Source organism: Oryctolagus cuniculus, chromosome 3 (assembly GCF_051225735.1).
Source record: "Oryctolagus cuniculus isolate XC-2025 breed Fujian yellow rabbit chromosome 3, ASM5122573v1, whole genome shotgun sequence".
NCBI lineage: Eukaryota > Metazoa > Chordata > Mammalia > Lagomorpha > Leporidae > Oryctolagus > Oryctolagus cuniculus.
The window spans coordinates 119,420,453-119,437,644 of NC_142869.1; the positions used below are offsets into that span (position 1 = coordinate 119,420,453).

At 47.2% G+C, this 17,192-nt stretch overlaps 1 long non-coding RNA gene across 1 annotated transcript; it reads right to left on the bottom strand.

Moving 5' to 3' along the window:
* Positions 1 to 2,050: 2,050 nt before the first annotated feature.
* LOC149127479 (uncharacterized) lies at positions 2,051 to 13,814 on the bottom strand. Its single transcript, XR_016231235.1, has 3 exons — positions 13,590 to 13,814; positions 2,780 to 2,860; positions 2,051 to 2,255 (listed from the first exon to the last, which is right to left on the bottom strand). It is a non-coding gene; the product is annotated as an uncharacterized LOC149127479 (long non-coding RNA).
* Positions 13,815 to 17,192: the final 3,378 nt, after the last annotated feature.

The window sequence follows — 17,192 nt, forward strand, 5'->3', positions numbered from 1 at the left end:
ACCTGAAAGAAGCACCTGGCTCCTAGCTTTGGATGGGAACAACTCCAGCCGTTGTGGCCATTTGGGGGTGTGAACCAATGGATGGAAGACTTTTCTCTCTCTCTCTCTCTCTGCCTCTCCTTCTCTCTATATATAGCTCTGACTTTCAAATAAATAAATAAATCTTTAAAAAAGATAAATCCATTCTGAAAATTTCTTTAAAAAAAAAGTCATAGGAGGAGACCAAGGACAAGCCAAAGATAGGGACCAGATGGACCCTACCAGTATCAGAGCCTCATGGTGGGTGCTCAGCTATGCTCAGGGCTGGCACTGTGGCACAGCAGGAGAAGCCACCACCTGCAGTGCCGGCATCCCATATGGGCTCTGGTTTGAGTCCTGGCTGCTCCTCTTCCCATCCAGCTCTCTGCTATGGCCTGGGAAAGCAGTAGAAGATGGCCCAAGTCCTTGTGAAGTAGACAGGCATACAGGTTACAATTGATTAGGTTTGTGAGCTGGAAGACCACGCCCTCGCCACACCCCTGTGTGACCTCATGCCCCTACCTGGCCACACCTGAGTGCCCACCAGCCAATCAGGTTAATTAACCACTCCCCTTTGGAAGTGGATTAAAAGCCTGGGACAGGCTTTTCCTCCATTTCCCTCGCCCTGACCTCTTGCTCGTAGGGTGCTGGCTGTAGCCCTGCGCCTCCAGGGCACGTGGCCTTCAGGCTAACCCTCTCTATGCTTCCTGGCCTGGATACTCTTCCACGTGGCTGCTTCCTGGTAGTCGGTATAAACCCAGATCTACCCCTCTCTCTTAGATAGAACTCTCACTCTCCTATGCATCTTTCATACTAAATAAAAATTTAAAATGTACCATGCTGCCTTGTTCATTTATCCCAGTATTTAGAATTCTCTAAATATTAGGCAAGAGCCCACTCGGGCTTATTAATATTGGGGGTTTATTAATAAGCATATGGTGATATCATATGGCACCCCAAATTCCGATAACATATGTGGCACCCCAGATGGGACTTCTGGGGAACTTTAAGGGGCCACATTTTCATATATATTTTAAGGGGTCAAATTCCAATTGGGCCCCTGCACCCGCATGGGAGACCCAGAGGAGGCTCCTGGCTCCTGGCTTTGGCCGTTGTGACCATCTGGGGAGTGAACTAGTGGATAGAAGATGTCTCTCTCTCTCTCTCTCTCTGCCTCTGTAACTCTGCCTTTCAAATAAATAAATAACTCTTTAAAAAAAAAAAGAAAAAGAAAACCATGCAGAGGCAACAGACAGACACAGAGACAGATGCAGAGAGCGCCAAGCAGAACAATAGACAGAAAGAGGCGGAAAGACAGAGGAAGACAGACATGGCAGGGGTGGGGAGACACACACGCGTGCGCACACACACACACACAGAGCTGATGCAGGAGAGCAGGTGTAAGGATTGGGGAGGGGCCCTTTTTCTCTCTCTGTGACGCTGGCTTCCTGGAGATGCCTGGTGCAGCACCTGGCACTCGATATGGACACTCAGAGAATATTTGCCTGAGAACAGAACAAATGCGTCTTTGCTCCTCCTGGGCTGGCTGCACCAGGCAGCGATGTCCGAACACAGTGAGCATGGCTACCACCGAGGAGTTCCTTCAACACCGCCGACCCAGCAGCTCCACTCCTGCACGCGTGACCCAGCTACAGCCTCTCACTCCGCTCCCTGCACACCAACGGAGGTGAAGACGTCGGGCCGAGAGCACACTGCAGCCTCCTCGCCACACTCACCCGTGGCCTCGGTCAGCCCGGCTGGCAGCCAGGCTCTGGGGCTGGAAGGCGCCTGTGGCTGAGGCAGGCGGGAGCCCCTGCTGTAGCCACAAGGCCTCCCGCACTGTCTACTCCACCTCCAGGAGCGGAACTGCAGACAGGAAAAGCCCTGGGGGTAATTTGCAAGTCAAAGCTTAATTTCATTTACACCCATTCACCTTTGGAAATAGCCAGCTGTAAAGCATAGGTTTGATGATGCTCTGATCCTGCCTGGCACATTGAAAATGTAAAAATGAGCGCCTTTATTGATTTTTCTTCACCACAAAATAAGTCATAAAACGAAAATAAATCACCCTCTCCAAGCAGGGCCCATTCGCGGCAGGGAAGCGTGCTGGCTGGCAGAGCCCATCAATTATGGCCCCCGGTGGGCTGGGAGTAACTCCTGAGCCAAAGCAGAAGGAACGTGTGGGCACAGGGCTGGGACTCCTCACAGCTTCTGCAGTCACGGGTCCACCTCTTGTGCTGCAGGGAAGAGAGTGCAGGTGGTGCGCCCAGAGGCAAGGGGAAGGCATTGGATCTGAGCATGGAAGGAGTTGTAAGAGCAGACTGTGGAATAGCCCTCACTTTGCAGAGCCCTGGAGAGCTGAGAAAACAGCCATGGGAGCTCTGTGGCCTCTCTTTGCAGCCTCTGTCCCAAGCCCTCCACCCCAATCTGGTTCAACAATTTGTATCCATTGGAGGTCAATCAGAGATTAAAAGGCTCTGCATGGGACACAGAATAAGGGATTCATGGAAGTCCTGGACCTTGCCCTGCACAGAAGCTGACAAGGCCATGGGCAAGGCTGCTGCCTCCGCATCTTGTGTTGAACCTTAGGTCCTGAGTCCATCTAGGGGTAAGCCAGACAGTGTAGGGGAAGCACCACCAAGGGTGAGCTGGAACCAGTAGCACACCCTGGAGTGCTTGTTTGCCTCTGCCATCTCCACCCTCGAATTTCGCGGGTACTTTGTAGGAGACCTTACAAGACGCTTCTGTGCTAGGCCCAGACCTTGGAAAAGCTGCAGGAAGAAACTCCACGGGGACAGGAGACGTGCACGTGTAGGTGCTGCCTTATGCCACCCAGGTGAGCCTGCAAGAGAGGACAGCATGCTTGCCCTGCTGCAGAGTCCCATGCCTCACCTGTCCTCAGGGCATAAAATTATGCTACAAAGTGTCCCTGAGAATTATATAAGGGATTCAGTCTGGGGACTGAGGTTCCTGTTTTGCCACATGCCCCAGATGCTTCCTGGGCCTTGTCACCTCTGTAAGTCCCTTTGTGCCTAGAATATGCAAGAACAGTCATGAAGGGCTAAGGATTGATGCAAAGCTACACTTGGTCATATCCACATGGTTTGCAGCCCGAGCTCCGACTCTGGCCCAGCATAGCTAAGTCTTCTTCTATGAGCCAATGGCCTTGCTGTTTTCCTGCCCAGGAGGTCCTTGCAGGACAGAAGGTAGATAGCATTAGGACATTATCCAGGGAAGAAGTCACCCTGAGTTCTTAAACTCCTGCAGCAAGGAAAGCAAGACAGCCCAGAGACTGGCAAGGCAGGAACCTGCCTCCAGTGCTAGGCCAGGGGCACAGGGGAACGAGGCTGTGCTGCTGGAGCCTGGGGGTCAGGACCACCCTCTGGAGCTGGAGCCACTGCCAGGACTCAGTCATGGCTGCACCAGTGTCGGGAGCATCGCGGACGGCCTGACACCTAGCCTCTCCCTTCGCTGCACCTGCTCTGCCCTCAGTGCCTCTCAGCTCATGGTGGACACCCCACACCCCAGGACAGAGCACATGCAGGCCGAGAGACTCGGATGCACAGCCTAGCTTTCTGGTGTTCTGTCTGTGAGCAGAAGGCAGCACTACCTGGTCCAGGAGGAGGTGCTGTGCCCCCCTCCCGTCCCCAAGAACTCCCCACAGCTGAGAAGGAAAGGACAGACTGTCCTTGTACAGAGGAGGACAGCGAGTGGGAAGGGGTTGCCTGTCTCAGCCTGGAATCTGCTAGGAGAGGTTCCATGGAGCCCATGCTGGACCGACTGTAGATTGTGCAGGATTTGGATAGCACAGTCCTGCCCTGCATACTCGGGCCTGCCCTTCTAATGCAGTTTCCACATCAGCCCTGGTCTTTGCTGCGTCTCCCTGTGCAGCTCTCTTGCAGACTTGGGATTTGTATTTAGGGCACCTCACCAGAATCTCTGAGCACGAATCCTGAGGTCTAGCAGGTGACAACCGCCTATTCAGAGACAACACCTGGACGCTGAGCTTCCTTTTAACCACTCCTTCAGGCAATATTGATGGGAATGCACCAAGCGTCATAAGCACATTGGCTGGAATAACGAATGCAGTGAGCAGAGATATTATGGGCTGCTGGGGGATGTTAAGGGAGAAGGCCAGGGAAAGTGGAGTAGAGATTGGAGTGATGTGTGCATGAGCCGATGGATGCCAAACAGTGCCAGAAACCACAGAAGTGGGGAAGACTAGGAAGTATCCTCTCCCAGAGCTTTCAGGAAGAGAACATCTCTATCATAACCTTGACTTTGAACTCCTAGCCTCCAGAAACCTTGAAACAGTTCATTTATATTAGTTTAAACCACTAACTGTGCCATCCTTTGTGGTGGCAGCCCTTGGGAATGAATACAGATGGCATGGAAATAAGAAACAGGGATTTAGGTTGCCATAGGAGAAATGCAGAAGTTCTAGCTCAGGATGCGAAAACTAAGGCCCAGAGGCAGTGACAGGTTCCAGAAGGATGGTGTCCACTGTGGAGGTTGTAAGGAAAAATGGACAGCGGCGAGAATTTCAGGCCTTGGGGAGAACATATGTTGAGACGTGGAAGTCGGAAGAAGCAGGCCTTGCTGGAGGAGCTGGAAGAAGAGAGCCCGAGAGACAAGCAGGTGAGGGACAGTGTTGGGGACTAGAGCCTCACGTGGCTACTAGAGCAGTGCACACAATTCCACAGAAGTGATCTGAATGGGTTGGTTGCACCTGCATGGCTGGTTGGGAGCAAGAATGCATCTTTTGATGAATTCGGTATCCGTACCTCCAATTCACATACATGACCAGAAAGGAAGAAGTCCATCAGAGAATGGACTTGTTTCCTGTTAACAACACCAGTGCCTTGCTACAAAACTAATGCCACCCTCCCTGGCCAGATTTGATTTCCTTTCCAGTGAGCAGCGTGGTAGTGTTCCAGGCTGGCATAAAAACCCTGCAAAATGCCAATGAGCCTGGTGCGATGTCATCAATCCCAATCAGAGCCGTTAGGAACCTGTGGCAAAGCTTCACTTTATCCGTGTGAGCAGCCTCAAAGTGTTGCAATAACGGGAATGCATCAATGCCGTCCAGGAACACTGCTCACTTTTTTGACGTCTGTTTGCATGTTGTTAATTTAGACTTGGGTTTGGGCTTATGGATTTCTAGGCCCATTGTGAGACTGCTTTCAAACTCTGTTAGAAATGAAAAACATGACTGAATGACAGGTGAGCTTTACCCTTACCACGATTAATTACAAAGCACTTGGGCCGTCACTGTCATTCACAAAGTGAGCAGGCATGGAATGATACGAGACGGAATACCATCTCCCTGCTAACTCGTGCAATTGAACGTTAGTAGTGGTGCTTTCTAGCCTGTTCACTGACAACATAAAGATATGTGCCAGGACACAGTTTGGGTTTTCTGACAGGAAAGAGGGCGCAGTGAATGCCTCCAGGGAAACTTTACAGGTTCACCTGAAAGAGCAGACTCTGGGTATAGAAGCTAGGGCTTGATCTTGGCCCATTGACTTGACCAACAGGTGACCATGGATGATCATGGAAATAAAACTATAATATTACCACAGAAGACTGAAATAATTCATAGACAGAAGAGAGAGAGAGAGTTTGGAAGGCTCCATTTTTGTCTTTACAATTTGTTTTCATTCTGCTATGTAAGATCTGTGTCTCTCATTAAAATATCTGTGTGTCTCCCTATTAAGTGCTTTTTGGCTCATTGGCAAAAGGACCAAATGATGAGCTGTCACTCATGGTGGGGAATGACGAGTACAAGTCCAGAATAAATACTGAGTAGGCATTATTGCCAGGCAGACTTGCAAAAGATTCCTAGCTCCTCTCCACGCCGTGGTCTGAGACATAGGTCAAGCCCCTTTGCCTCTTTGCCTTCGTCTCCTGCTTTATAACTGGACACCCCACAGAGGGGTTGCAGATACAATAGGTCAACAATGTAGTTATAGTCTGTACTACCAAAGACTGCATAGTAAGTACTCCACAAAGAAAGGCACTGGTGCACCCTACGCTATCACAACACACAAGGTGCATGTTTACAGTTGGAGGACACAGGTTGCCCAGTGAGTCCTATATGTGTTTATCCCACAAACATTTTGCTAAACCTCTCTCTGCCTGGCCCTGTGAGAGGCATTCTCCCACCCCCAGAAAGACATAAGGTGACTCCCACCTTCAAGAGGTTGACATTGCTGTAGGAGAAAGACAAGAAAATTAATGATGTTAGAAACATATAAATTTATAAGGTAGCAGTTAAGATATGTTCAGGGTATTTTACTGGCAATGAGAAGGTATGGATCCATTAACTATAAGCAAATTAATTCCTTTACATTTATTGGCAAACCTAATGATCTAATTTATTTTTAAATATTGTTTTCTTATTTTTTTAAGATTTTATTTATTTGAGAGGTAGAGTTACAGACAGAGAGACAGAAAGACAGAGAGAGAGGTCTTCCATCCACTGGTTCATTCCCCAAATGGACACAATGGCCAGAGCTGTGCTGATCCGAAGTGAGGAGCCAGGAGCTTCTTCCAGGTCTGCCACGTGGGTGCAGGGGCCCAAGGACTTGGGCCGTCTTCTACTGCTTTCCCAGGCCATAGCAGAGAGCTGGATCGGAAGAGGAGCAGCTGGGACACAAACCAGGAGCCCATATGGGATGCTACTCCTCAGGCAGAGGCTTAGCCAACCAAGTCACATTTCTAGCCCCTAAATATCACTTTTTAAACTTATTTCAAGGAGGAAATAAACAGAGAAAGAGATAAACAGAGAAATCTCCTATCTGTCAGTTCACACCTTAAGTAACTCTCATCAACCGAGGCTGACCCCGCTAAAGCCCAGCGCTGGGAGCTTCTTCTGGGTCTTTCATGTGGGTGGCAGGGGCACCGATCACTGGAGCCATCACCTGCTGCCTCCCAGGGTGGGTGTCAGGAGGAAGCTGGACCAGAAGCAGAGGAGCTGGTGCCCCAATCGGGGATGCAGGCATCCTGAACACTGTCTTAACCACTCTACCAATTGCCCACTAAGAAAGCCTAATTTTATTGAGAGATGTTTACTAGATTACTGGGCTTGATCCGCGTGATGTGCATGTCTTTTGGTAAAGAAAACTAACTCCCACATGGGAAAGAGGACAAGGATGTCAGCATGTTCTGGAGGTGCTTTGATCACATGCAATTTTCCTGAGCACTGTTCTTTTGTGCTTCAAAGTAACAGCCGTTGAGCACCAAGAGGTGTGGATGCAACAAGTTGTGAAGAACGCATGCTCCATGGAGTAGTTATTCCCAGAAGGTCTTCTCCTGGCCAAGTCTGGCCATGTGCTTGGCCTCAGAACAGCTGACAGTGTGGTTAAGGAGCCACCACAAGCCACATGCCAGAGCCAGACATCTCCGACCACTGCCTGCTGGGCAAAGTCAGCGGCTGCTTGGCCACTCACTTCTTCCCATAATGAGGTTTCCCGTCTGCCTTTGTCTTTATAACCCCACATCCTCGGCTGATCCTTACACCTGTGTCCACCAAACTACCCTCAGTGTTCACTTAAAGTAAAATCTTGCTGGTGATCTATTCATTAAGAAGTTTTTATGTCTCTAAAATGACATTAGCATTTTCATACTAGGATTAAGATTGCTACTATCTCCTGTGGGGGTCTGGTTACAAAATAGCATAGATGTTCAATGATACAACCCAAGACATTTTTACACTGCATGTGTGGCTTTGCAGAATGCAAGGTTTTAAGGATTCCTTGCCCTTTCCTACCTTCTGCATAGTATGGTGTGATGTGCTGTTTGGAAGCAGTGGAGTTGGCATTGGCATGGTGCTGCTGACAATGCCAGCAACCCATATCCCAACACCTGTTCCAGTCCTGGCTGCTCTGCTTTCAACCCATCTCTCTGCTATTGTACCTGGGAGGCAGAAGAGGAGCAGCCAGGACTAGAACCGGCACCCATATGGGATGCCAGCACTGCAGGTGGAGGATTAGCCTACTGCCACGGTGTAGTGCATTAGCCTACTCCAGCCCCCAGTGTCTTTATCACCACTTGCCTCTGACCTTGCTAATTGGCTTAGGAACCTCCCCTATCAGGAACTATACTGCTATAGCTGACGCCATGGCTCACTAGGCTAATCCTCTGCCTGCGCTACAGGCACCCCGGGTTCTAGTCCCAGTTGGGGCACCAGATTCTGGGCACCAGATTCTGTCCCCGTTGCTCCTCTTCCAGGCCAGCTCTCTGCTGTGGCCCGGGAAGGCAGTGGAGGATAGCCCAGGTTCTTGGGCCCGGCACCCACATGGGAGACCAGGAGGAAGCACCTGGCTCCTGCCATCGGATCAGTGCAGTGGGCCGGCTGCTTGTAGCGGCCACTTGGGGGGTGAATCAACAGAAAAAGGAAGACCTTTCTCTCTCTCTCTTTCTTTCTCTCTCTCTCTCTCTCACTGTCTAACTCTGCCTGTAAAAAAAAAAAAAAGAAAGAAAAATAAACCATGAAACTATACTGCCAGCTGCAAACCCTTATTGCCATCAGCTCTTTTTCTCCTACCTTGTCTGGATCCCCCTAGTCTTTTGTGCCTTCACAGTGCTCTACTTCTGTGCATCCCCAGAGGTGCTACTTTCCATGGGCTTCCTTTGCTGCTCCAACTTCAACCCAGAACACCAGCTTCCAGGTCAAGCCTGTGGCATCTGGGCCCCAGCTGAAGTGCTCACTGCTCTCCAGACACTGGGCAGTGGCATGGGTTGCATTTCCTTCCTGTTATAAAAATTGAAATAAGTGTAGGCTTAGCAAACAGAAGAGACGTGGTGTCAGAAAGCTGTGAGAATGAACGGGGAATGTTGCAGTCATTCAGAGCTTGCAAACTGCAGGAGGCAGCTGTCATGTTCAGGGCTGGGAGGAATAAGAAGAGAGAGAGTGCCTTACAGAGCTGCAGGGAGGGAGTGCCTTGCATCAAGGCTTGGCATCCAAGGAAGGACATGGTGCAGTGGGCACTGATGAGAGGCTGGCCCTGGACTTGGGCGTTCAAGTCAGTCCTGATTTTTTTGCCACCTTGATGCAGCTGCCTGTGGAGAAGGTCAGGTTTGCCCTCGGTCCACTTCTTGGAAATGAAGGAGAAACTGGATACGCTGCCTGCGGGCCTGGGCTGGACCCTGGTAGGGAGAAATTCTTGCATGTTACTGGTGCACAGAAGCGGCCAGCGCCTCAGTGAGATTAGGCAGCCTCTGGGCAGGTCTCTCAAATCATTTCTGTCTCTTATGGCAGCAGAGTGAGGGACATTACATGGGTATGTTCCAAAAATGTAGTTTTCAGGAGAAGAGCACCATCTCTGGAGAGCTGGAATGGAGTTTGCGTTCAGGAATGGATCCCTTGGTGCCTGGGATTCTGAGATGCTCAGAACTCTGTTTCTTGTGTAATTCCTCACCTTGTCCTCTCCCTTTGGGCCAGGTGGCGCTACCTTTGTTTCTCTTCTTAGGTTCCAGTGTGGTTTGATCTGCATGTTCAACTAGATGGCTAAAAACATTGTATTTATTTATTCAACGTATTTTACAGTGAGGGAGGGAGAGAAGAGAGGAGGGGATGGGAGGGGACAGAGTTCTCATCGACTGGCTCGCTCCCCAAAGGCCCACAAGGGCCCAGCCAGCTCAAAATCTGCGGCTGAGAATTCAATCCAGGTCTCCCACGTGGGTGGCAGCGAAGCAACTACTTGAGCCATCACCTGCTGCGTCCTAGGGTGCCCATTGGCAGGAAGCTGGACTCGAGGGAGAACAGGGATTCCATGCTACTGTGGGATGCAGGATCCCCAAGCAAGTGTCACCCACATCGTCAAGTGCCCACCCTCGCTCTTCGTTTCTGATTATTCTGTATTTGTGCTTGTGTAACTGCCTTAACTATTGGAATTAAGTTCTAGACAGATTATATGCACATGATAAAATAATTGAGCCCAATTTGAATTCTAAGTATCTTAAAGACATATTTGAAAGATGAAAACTAGATGAACAAAACAGGCCAACCTTCTTCTCCAGCTACACAGAAACACTGGATTTTGTGAAGTCTCTGATACACATGTTAAACTGTGGGTTATTTCCCAGCCATAAGTCCCTTCACTTGCAACACACTCTACCCACTAGTCATCCTATGAATCTACCAGCCTCCTCATTCAAGAAACTTTCCTGGGCCAGGGCTGGCCTGGGTTCTCTGTGTGCTTTGCTGGGTCACCTGTCACTCCACCTAGCATCATTGAGGGCTTTGGCCATCTTGGCTGGTTACTACAAACTTCTTAAAGGACTGAGTCATCCTGTATGACTGGTGTCTAGAATATCACGAGCTTTACCGTACATGTTGCTGGATGAATTGATTCATTTCTTGCTACGTCATGCTAACTCTGTAGACAAAGAAAGCCAAGGAAGATTTCAAAGGAGGCAGGAAAAAAATGCAATTTACTTCCAGATTAGTGGCAATTAGACTCAATGACAGCAATAGAAACCAGAGGATAACAGAATTACACATTTCAATATAATGAGAGGAACTAAATCTTCAGCAGGGATTGTAAATTTAGCAAAATTATCTTCATAAAGGAGAGTAAAATAAAGGTGTTTACACATTTAGAAATAATGAGGGGCTTTGTCGCCAGCTATACCTCACTAAAGAAATTCGAAGAGATGTGAATTACATCAAAGAAACGTGACATGAGATGAACTTTTTTAGGGAAAAGAAGACATGGTCAAACATTGTTAAAGATATCTAGAAGGAAATATTGATTTATAAAACAGTAACAATACTAACTTGTTAGCTTTTTAAAGTTAGAACTCAAATACATGATAAACTAGTACTTGTGTAAATTGCAAATGAGAAGTTTAAGTAATTTAAAGGTCTTATTTTATTTTCCATTTTGTTATTTATTTTATTTTTTGGCAGCAAAAGAAAGAGAGAGAGAAATAGGAAGAGAGAGAGAGAGAGAGGGAAAAGAGAGAAATAGAGAAAATGCCCACAATAGCCAGGACTGGGCTAGGCTGAAACCAAGAGCCTGGAACAACATCCGGGTCTTCCACACTGGATGGCTGGGGCCCAAGCACTGTAACCTCTACCTGCTGACTCCCTGGGTACGTTAAGCAGGGAAATGAATCGGAAGCAGAGTAGGACTTGAACCAGTGCTCTGATATGAGAAGTGAGTGTCCCAAGAGGCAGCTTAACCCTCTGCATCACAACATCTGCTCTTTATTTTATTTTTAAGTGAGTAATATATTGACTGAACTGTGATACTGGTATAAAAGGCTGCAATTTAGAATATGCTTGGGGACAATAAAATAACAGACATGAAGTACATATTTTCCAACTAAAAGAAGAAATAGGAATGATTAAAAAATACTAATCAAAGGGTGGGCATTGTGGCCCAGGGCCTTAAGCCACTGTTGGGGATGCCTACATCCTTTATTGGAGTGCCTGGGTTCAAGTCCTGCCTAGGCTTCTGATCCAGCTTCCTGCTCATGTGATTCCTGGGAGGCAGCAGGTGATGGCTCAGGTACTTAGTCACTGTCACCTTTGTGACCTGGGCAGTCTTGGTTTTGGCCTGGCTTAGGCCCAGCTGTTGAGGGCATTTGGGAAGTGAGCCAAGGGATGGAAGCTCTCTCTCTCTCTCTCTCTCTTTCTCTTTGTCTCTCCTCCCCTCCACCCTGTCATTCTGCCTTTCAAATGAATAAAACTTTAAAAACTAAATAATAATCAATCCAAAAGAAGAAAAGAAACACACAGAATTGATCAAATAAAATGCACACAAGAGTGAAATAAATACAGGTTTAGTCTCTTTTATCCAAGATATTTGGAACCAGAGTGTTTTATATTTCAGGTGTTTTAGATTCCAGAATATTTGCATGAACCTAATGAGATGTGTTGGAAATGGGATCCAAGTCTACATAAGAAATGTATTTATGTTCCATATACACCTATACCCATAGTCTGATGGTAATTTCACAGTATTTTTAGTGCACCTGTAAGGGCCGGTGTGTGGAGGAGACTCACAGAGTGGTGGTGGAGAAGGAGGTCTAGGAGTGTGCTCTGTGGCTGGCAGAAGGCCAGGATCCCAGGCAGCTCAAATCCCTGAGGGGGGAGCCTGGATCCGAGCCACAGCATCCATTTAAGGACCGAACACCGGCGTCAAAGGAAAGGTTTATTGTTGAGTGGGGGCAACTCAACAGGCCAGAGGGAGAGGGCGAAAGAGCAAAAGAGAGAGGGACCAAGATAGTGTTCGGGAAACAGGTCCTGTTATACCCTTGCAGAGGGTAGGGAAGTGGGAGCAAGGAATCCCATTAGGGTGGGGTGGGGCTGACACCTGTGGTTGAGCCATTTGTTTACCTGACATCTAGTGAGCCAGGCTGGGCTTAGCACTGAGACTTACTGTGAAAGATGGCGATGGGGGCTGGAGCCTGAGATGGGGCCTGAGGCTTAAATGGCACCACAGGTAAGAAGGCACCATTTTACTAACAGCCCCTGCATTTTGACTGCAACCTGTCACTCATACTTTTAATTCCATTTTTCCCTTGAACCTTTTGAAGTTCATATATGTGAATGATCTCTATGCTACAATTATAAATCAAAGATTGTCAAATCATATACTTAGGATTCTTACGTTCAAGATAAAAGAATATATAGAAGTTGAAAATAAAATGATGGAAAAGTATACAAGAAAAATTCTACTAAAATAAACCAGACCAGCCATATTTATACAAGATGAAATAGACTAAGAGGGCAAAAACTGTTCCTAAATACAAATGGGATTCTTATATAATGAGGCTTGATTCAGCGAAGATTTAACAACTCTAAACTTTGTACAACTAGCACATTCTCTCACTTGATCTTAGCCAAAAGGCCGAGAAGCGATTAGCACATTCTCAAACAAAGCTAACTAACATAAGAACTGATAGGAGAAACAGAGGAATTCCTCATGATAGTGGAGATTTCAACATACCTCTTTCAATAGCATATGTATGCATATGTATCACCTGTATATATACAAATATAATATATATTGATTTCCTGTGAATTTTATATATAAATGGATATAAATATTAATATGTATATAAAATTCACAGAAATGAATGTTTCCTTTTGATTCAATTTTCCATGAATTTTTGGCACCCACCCATATATATATACATATATGTATATGTATATGTATACACATGCACACATACACACACGACAGGACTTCAGATGGTTGATGGAAAAATAGAATTAACAGATGAGTTTATTTTGGTGTGAAAATGTTTTGAAATCCATGCCCAGGGGGGCTTCAAAAAGTTCATGCAAAAGGCAGACTATAACAAAATCCACGCATGGATTTCAAATTTTTCATTCCATTTCCCCCAAAACCATTCTCAATGCTCTTCTAGAGCAACTAATAATCCTGAGTGTGTTTATTAATTTATATTTCATTTTCAGCATTTTAAATACATTTTTAAAGTGCACTTACCAGGTTTGACATAGTAGGTACTTTTGAATGCTAAACTTCTGCCCATATCATGAATATATGGCTATTTAAAGAATTTATGGAATATTGAAGCCGTTGACTACATACCAAGTTGTCGCTCCCCCTCTTCGCGGAGGAACGACACAGGACCCTGCGCTGTTCTTTCGTCTGCTCGTCCCTCCCCGGGTTTGCTGCTGGTTCTTCCCGGGTTGGCTACCGTCCCTTCCACCTCCGTGGAAGGGCGGTTCCCCCTGCCACTTTCCCCACTTCCGCGGGGGAGCGGCACACCGCCGGCCCGGCTCTCTCGGGGGCTGCTCAGGTGTTCCCTCAGATGTTCCTGGTGCATGTTGTCTCTCTCCTCCTTTATAGTCCTCTTCCACCAATCCCAACTCTGCTACCCACACGCCGAGTACGCTGCTCTCCTCCAATCAGGAGCAGGTCCTACAGTTTATTGGTTGAACTGGAGGCAGCTGTGTAGAAGCTGTTTCCTCCTCTCCCAGCGCCATATTGTGGGAGAGCAGATGCATAGAATAAGTCTTAATTCGAGTAACAGTGTAGTCCGAGTTGCTCCCCACACCAAGTTATAAAGCAAATCTTAAGAGATTTTTAAGAGACAGGTGATTTACTATGGGAGACTGACAGTACACAGCCCTGTAATTCCCCCTGCCTGGGGGAAGCACCTTTGCATGACCTGAGTAGAGAGGTCACTGCCATTTCTGCCCCATCTGAATCTGGGCCGGGACTGCATCTTGCTTTGTTCACTGTCACTGTCCTGAGAACCTGCCTGGCCCAGCCTGCTGAGCCTGAAATGCAAGTGGACCAGCACTGAGTCCGGCTGTCAGCCTATGGAAGGATGTTCTAAAGAAAGCAAGCAACAGATAGTCTCCAAAAATGTAAGGAAGCCAGTTGAGAACAAAGCCTTGTGGGACCAGCTTTGTGACACAAGAAATGAGTTAAGTCTCCGTTTGCAACGCTGGCATCCCGTGTCAAAGCACTGGCTGCAGTCCCAGTTGCTCTGCTTCCAATCCAGTTTCCTGTTCATACACCTAGGAAGCAGCAGATGATGGCTCAAGTACTCAGGCCCCTGTTACCCAGGTGGGAGACACAGCTGGTGTTCCTGGCTCTTGGCTTCAGCCTGGCCCAACCTTGGCTGTTGTGGCCATCTGGGCAGTGAACCAGCAAGTGGAAGATTTCTCTTGCTCTCACTCTCTCTTTTGCTCACTGGCTTTCCCTCTCATTGTGCCTTTTAAATAAAATCATATTTTTTAGAAAAGATCCAGAACTTCTGAACTAACCAGTAGACTCATGAGTTAAATAAAAGTTTATTAGGACAAGCCCTTGAGTTCTGGGGAGGTTTATTATACTGCACTATTCTGGCAAAGAGGACACCTATGCATATTAAGTACATCCTCAGATCAAAATGAAAATAAGTCAGAAGTGAGTCATAAAAGTAATGTTAAAACTAATACATAGGAAATTAAGAAACATCCTTTTAAAGAATTTATAAGTCAAATAAAAGTGATAATGAAAGATTTTAAACTTTGGAACATAAGAGATATAAAATCATATGTATGAAGTTGTGTGGGATATTTTTAAAGTCATTATTTTAACTTTAACGGTATAGGGTATTAAAAAAGTAACAACAGGACCTGGAACTGTGGCGTACTTGGTTAAGTTGCTGCTTGAAATGCTGCAACTTATATGGTCACTGCTTCCAGTCCTGGCTGCTCAGCTTCCAATCCAGCTCCCTGCACCTGAGAAAGCAGTGGAAGATGGCACAGATCCTTGGGTCCCTGCACCCACATGGGAGACCCAGATGAAGCTCCTGGTTCCTAGCTTCAGCCTGGCTGTACCCTGGTCATTGCAGCATTCGGGGAGTGAACCAAAGGATGGAAGATTCTCTTTCTCTCTCACTCTCTCTCTCTCTGTCTCTTCCTTCTCACTCTGTGACTCTGAGTTTCAAATAAATAAACCAGTCTAAAAAAAAAAACAGTAAAATAAGTGTTTAATTTAAAAGCTAGAAGAATAATAAAAAGTATACAAAGAATGGAGAAGGAAGGATGTAAATACAGAGCATAGATTAATTATACAAAAAGAAAGTACACAATATAGAGGCACAAAAAGTTGAAAGTGTATTCTTGAGGCGCCAGAGCTGTAGCGTAGCTGGTAAAGTCGATGCTTGCATTGCCAGCATCCCATATGGGCACTGGTTTGAGTCCCAGCTGCTCCTCTTCCAATCCAGCTCTCTGCTATGGCCTGGGAAAACAGTAGAAGATGGCCCAAGTGCTTGGGCCCCTGCACCCATGTGGGACACCTGGAAGAAGCTCCTGGCTCCTGGCTTTGGATCAGCCCCAGTTCAGCCTTTATGACCATTTGGGACATGAACCAGTGGGTGGAAGACCGCTCTCTCTCTCTCCCTCTCTCTGCCTCTGCCTCTCTGTAACTCTGCTTTTCAAATAAATAAATAAATCTTAAAAAAGAAAAGAAAAGAAAGTGTGTTCTTGGAAAGTGACAAAGCTCAGCTCCTGAACTTCTGCATGTTCCTGTACAGCTTTAGCAAACAGACTCTGCAAAGCCCATTTAGCTGGAACTTCCCTCCTTCCGTGCGTAATCACTTTGGTTTTCTTTTTTAAAGATTTATTTATTTATTTTGAAAGGCAAAGTTACAGAGAGGTGGGGGTGGGGTGAACAGGAAGCATCCTCCATCCACTGGTTCACTCCCAGATGGCTGCAACGGCCAGAGCTGCGCCAATTGGAGGCCAGGAGCCAAGAGCTTCCTCCAGGTCTCCCATGTGGGTGCAGGGGCCCAAGGACTTGGGCCAACCTCTACTGCTTTCCCAGGCTATAACACAGATCTGGATCAGAAGTGTAACAGCCAGGACACACCAGTGCTCATATGGGTTACCAGCACTGCAGGTGGCGGTTTTACCCACTATGCCACAGTGCCAGCCCCCATGTGATCACTTTGGAAGTCTGCTGGGGTTCCCCAGCCTCCATCATCCTCCTGGTGATGCCCCAGACCCGTCTTCAGCAAGACTTCTTTTGGGTGGATTCAACCAGACTCCCTCTAACCCTTGATTCTCCTCTTAGCAATTTTCCATCAGCTGACCCTAACCCGGCTCCTTGGTGATAAACCCGCACTTGTCCATGCTGTGTTCAGAGTGGATCCCAATCTCTCTCTTCCCCAGGGCAAAATGCCATCACAGCCACGGTCCCTGCACCCACCATGATGACTCTGAATGAAGTCTGCTTGATTGTGCTCTACTACAGAGCATTGCATAATTTTTCCTTTCACAAAATAATTAGAACAATTGTTTAACCTCTGGTGAGTCAGGCCAAGGAAAACAAGAGAACAGAAATGCATGACTGATTTAATCAATCAAAATGAGGAATCAGGGGTGGGCATAGGGCCCAGCAGTTAAGATGCTGGTTAAGACACATCAGAGTGTCTGGGGTGGAGTCTGAGTTCTGGCTCCAGCTTCCTTCTAAGGCAGACCATGGGTAGCAGCAGTAACGGCTCAAGTACCTGGGCTCCTGCCACCTACCTAGAAGACCTGGATTGTGTTACTGGCTCCTGCCTTGTGTCCACCCCCAATTCCTACACTCATGTGGGGTGTGAACCAGTGAATGGGAGTTCTCTCTCTCTTTCTTTCTATCCATCTGTCTGTCTCTCAAATAAATATTTTTTTTTTTTAAAGAAAAAGAAGGTGC